Here is a 5,319-nt window from a genome sequence, read left to right on the forward strand (position 1 = left end):
AACATCTTTTTTTGGGGGGGAGTTGTAACAATTAAAATAAATTTTCCTCATACCTTTTATTTTTTTAAATAGTAGCCTATGACTCAAAAATCAATTAAGGGGTTTGAAAAATATGGAAGGAAAAGAACTGCCAGTTTTGTGGAGGCAGTGATTGAATTCTGGGGAAGGAAATCCAGAATAGCACTGCATGAATAACCCTGGAGTTATAGCTTTAGGTATTTTCCAGTTATTTTGTATGCATTTTATTTGCCACCAAATATTTGGATTTATAATACTTTTATCCTTTGGCAAATTCATTATAGGAGTTCCAAGGCAAGGGGAATGTTTTGGATTTGTGAGATCCTCAGTTTTAAAAATTGGATTTGCAAGCATACTTTTCCAGAGAGCGTGCAGAAAGGTTCAGAGGGAGTCTTTTTCTCCTTTTCCCTTCTAAATAAAAGCATATTTTGTTGCTGTATGAATTAGCTAAGACCTGGGTATAGCTGCCATATTGGTAGAGTTGAAAACCCTGAATAGTGCCTTACATTTGTGATGCACTGAAGCCAAATAATATGATTTTGGGGGTGGTGGTGAACACACAATACAATATGCAAATAGTGTGTTATTGAATTGTACACCTGAAACCTATATAATTTTATTAACCAGTGTCACCCCAATAAATTCAATTAAAATAATAATAAAAACAAATGATATGGCTTCAAATGATCCCTTTCCTTAGAACTTGAGGGCAGTCCCTAAGAGGTAGCTGAAATGCTCTAGGCTGGGAGTCAGCATACTAAATTTTGTTGCCAATTCTTTCATTGACCAGCACTGTGATTCTTCTCACTCCTCATCTGGGATATGTACCTAAAAAGTGTCCTTTTAGTTTATGTAGTACAGGCTCAAATGGACAAAAGGTATGGAACAAGGCAAAGAAAATTATAAAGCAGATCTTTGTGTTAGGTTTTGTTTTCTATATTTGGGGATTTGGAAGATATTTTGTTTTCATTTTCTTTATCTAAGTTACTATGAACTCCTCTTACTAATACAGGTATAGCTTTTTAAAGCTGGAAGGGGTCCTTGATAAAACACCCTCATTTTGCAGGTGAAACTGAAGCCCAGAGAGTTCAAGTGGTTTAAGTTTCAAAGTTAGCTAGTAAAATAGTTATTTTTAGAATGCAATTCTTCTGACTTCCAATAAAGTGTCCTTTCCAGTCACACTAGTGTTGTCCTTGAGGACCGGATGGAGTTGGGGACACCATCTCTCTCATTGATGTATCTCTCAGAGGCTCGCAGACCTTTTCTCACATTGACATTTTCCATAGAGGAGCTCTAGATGTTGATGCTTCTCAGTAAATCCTTTTCTGGGTGACCTACGACAAAGCTTTCTTTGTGAATTATGAAAATTTGGGATGAAGATGAAAAGCATAGTGTGAACTGGTTCTGCCTTATGTAGTTTGTGGGCATGGTAGTCTGGGGACTTGAAATGAGATAGAGGAGGAGAGGCTGTGAGGGCGGTGGGGGAGACCTTGAGTGTCAAGTGTTTTTTTTCATATAAAAGAAGGTGGTTTTATGCTTTTAGTTAAAGCAGGCCGGGTAGTAGATCCATAACTATGGTTTATAAGTTCTCTGGTTATGTTCTTGTAGTATAAGTTGGAATATGCTTTTCTATGTCTCCAGTTTTTAGTGGTTACCTCTGACGAACTATTAACTAAGATGGTGGGGTTTGCCGATTTGCTTCAGGAACTTTTTATTTCAACTGGAGGAAAAAGTGATTTTCCATTAGGAATTGATAAAGATGATAAAAGGATTCATTTTGGGTGACTGATCCTACTCTGTGGAATGTAAATATAATTTATGGAGGAGTTAATGTAAATGTAATTTATAGACTGAACTACAATCATGAGGTAGTGTAATTATTTTATTGCCTTATCTCTCCTTACTAAGAAATGGAGAAAATTCTAAACATTTCTAGTTTATATTCAACTTCTCTTCTTTCAGCACTTTGGCTTTTAATTTTTTTTTTTTTTTTTTTTTTTTGTCAGCGTTCACGGTAGTTTGTGTCCCATACAATTTGCATGACTTAGAGTTTTTTTTTATTGAATGCTATAAGACTTTTCAGTGTCTTCACCTGCAGTTATTTAAGTGCAGAATGCATTTCTAAATGAACTACATCCCTGAAATTCTAGCTATCTTAATTCCCATTACCACTGTTCCATGTCATGCTAAAACTTCTAATTCACACTTAAAAATATTGCACAGGTAAGAACGATGGCCAGGAAGTTTAGTCACTGCCTGTAGAAGAGTATCAAGGTATATTTTTTTATCATCTGGTTTTGAGGAACCGTGACATCAGATATTTTGTCTGCCCTGGGTCAACAGCATTTTGTTTTCCATTTAATTAGTTTAAGGCCACTATATTGTTAAGTCAGAAACTTTGAAGGGTCTGAGATATTATTCTAAAAGCAAGCTAACAAGTTATCATGCCATAGTGTTGTGTGCATGTGTACACTGGGTATGCTGTGTATACTAACAAAACAGATGACCTCTGGGTTGGAGACAAGTATGCTCCATTATGTGTATCAAGGACTGCAACTTCTTAGCACCAGTTCTCCAAGCTCTAATCTCCACATAGTGATATGGTGAGGGCCAGATGGCACTTGCACATGTGGGTGTGGTAGAGAGCATTACAGGAGAGGAACCCCACAATAAGGAAGCTCTGGTCTTACATAGGGCTTTTGGCAACCTGACTATCCCACACTTCCAAGAGAGAGAGACCTTACATTTTCTCTGGAAAGTAAACCAATCTTCTCCAAATTGGGATAGAGAGATCTTCATCTTTACTACCCTGGAATGTCTCAGGAGGGGTCTTTAATCTTTACTCTGTTGGTAAGAAACAATGCCTCCTATAGGAATATACTATCTCTAATTTCCAAGGTTGTTTGCTATTCAAATATCCTTGAAGAAATAGTTTGAGATTTGCATAAACATTAGACTCCTGGGGAATTATCTTTCAACATACATGTAGGCAGTATCTTTACAATAAACAAATAAATCAAAAATCAAAAGCACATAAACATTTGAGAGCCCCATGAACCATAGAATAAAGTCTAAACTCCTTCACTTGGCATGCAAGGACCTTTTCTATCTGTCCCTTTTCTATTAATTCTTTACCTCTACTCCTCTGCTTGGATATAACTGGTCTTCTCATTGCTGGCTTTTCCTTTCTACATAGTCTCTCTTTTTGGCCTTTCTTCATGCTTTTCCCTGCTTTTGGATTGCCTTCCCTCATCTCCCTTCTATATTTATGAATTTTTTTCTCCTATTTCAAGAACTAGTTCGTCAAGGGCACATTGCCAATCAGGCACCCATTCTTCCCAGTTGTAGGACAAGTACATCTTTCTAAGCTAATACTAAAAGCCAATATCCATTCTATGTTGAAGGAATCATGTGACCTGATTTCTTTGCAAGGAGATTATCACCCCCTGAAGCCCAGGGCTCACCTATTTTAAGTTCAGGTTGCAGTTGGGAATAGAGTGGATCACAATGATCTGTGGCCTGGTTAACCTAGTATCTCAGTTCCTCAAAGTCCCTGTAAATTAAAACAGGTTGCTGGGCAAGTCAAGGTTGTGCTTTTATTTTGACCCCCTAAATTCAGCATTAAAACATGCTCCCAGCCTCTTCAACTCTGCCCCACTTCCAGCTCTCATCAGCTTCTGGAGAGCGGTTTCTCAAAGTTTAACATGCATGGGAGTACCTGAGGAGGCTGAGTCAGCAGGTCTGGGGAAGGATCTGAGAATCTGTATTTCTAACAAGCTTATACTAGTGCTGTTGGCTCATGGATCACACTTTATGTAGCGTGGATCTAGATGATTTTTAGTGACCAGGGTATGTGTGTGCACCCATGTGAATCTCTGCAAATGTTGTTTACCTAGAAAAAAAAAATCCGGAAAGGGAACTGATGTTTTCTGAACGTATAACATTAGAGGCAAGATTTTTCTCTTTTCCATTTTATAGCTGAGAAAACTGAGATTGGAGAGGATAAATATTTCTGATAATAAGAAAGAGCTGGAAACCACACTCATTTCCCTTCATTTCAAATCCTGATTCTATCCACCACACTGAAGTCGAGGTATTTTAGGCCTGCAGACTAAGAAGTGGAAATAACACCCTAGGCGGGCCTCAGACCTTGAATAGCCATGCAGTATTTTCAACTGAGGTTCGCCGTGGAGCAGGCAGTTGGGGGCATGTGGTCTTGAATCCAGCTGATAAGAGCCCCTTGGAACACAAGACTCCTCATAAATGGAGCATGTTGGAAAGTTCATGGAGTTCTTCGTCTGCTCTGCAGTTTCCTCTGAATTATCCAGACCATGTAAAGCCTCTGTAATTTCCAGAACCTAATAGCATCTAAAACTTTTCCCAATATTTATCCATTGCTTCCCTAATCGGGGTGTTTGGCTTTTAACCAAATGGCATATATAGGTGGGTGATGAATTTCAGGAAATAGCCTCCTAGGGCTGGCAGAGGTGCTGCCCCTCCTGTAACATCCTCACCCACCCTACTGTCCCCCACCCCTTCCTTCTCCTGACTATACCTGTGGTTGCTGTGTGGTCTTGGGGTTGGCGTTCAGCCAGTGAGTTATGGGCAGGGGTTGCTTCAACACCCATCTTCTGGTACACCCTTCATGTTGCAGGGACTCCCTCAGAGTGCAGGACTCCTTGGGCCATCAATCCCATGAAAACCCCAGCAAGAATGATGAGCTGCGTGACTCTCAGAGCTAGCAATGTGTCAGAGTCACTTGGAGAACTTTAGAAAAGCACTGATTCCCAGCATCACCCAGATATAGTGATTCTGAATCTCAAGAGGTGGAAACCCTGAACTCTGTCTTTTTGGAAAAGCATCCTAGGTGGTACCAATACAGCTGGACCTTTGACCAGCCTTTGGGAACCTTGTGTGTAGAAGGGAAAAACCCTCAGACCAGGTTGGCAGTCAAGGCTGAGCCCTGTCACCATGAATTCCTGGGCCCTCAGAAGATTGTTTTCTCTGTCTTAGGTCTCTGTTTTAACATCTATAAGAAAGAGGGATTGGGTCAGGTAATTATTTGTCTCCTTATAATTTCAAGTTCCTAAGACTTGATTGGGGTTGCTGTGGCTCTAGAGGAAGCTCATAATGGTCTCAGAATTGCCTCCACTGAGGTCCTCAAAGGTGTGCGTGGCTCCTTGTTTAGCTTCATGTCTCCTCTCTCCAGGCACAAGGCAGAGTTCTTCTCCTTGAGGGTGCTGTAGGACAGCCACTGATGCTGACTATGCCACTTCTAGGGCTCGCCTCCTTTTCCACCAG

The sequence above is a fragment of the Furipterus horrens genome, unplaced genomic scaffold, assembly GCF_987537825.1.
Source record: "Furipterus horrens unplaced genomic scaffold, mFurHor1.1.pri manual_scaffold_6, whole genome shotgun sequence".
Classification (NCBI taxonomy): domain Eukaryota; kingdom Metazoa; phylum Chordata; class Mammalia; order Chiroptera; family Furipteridae; genus Furipterus; species Furipterus horrens.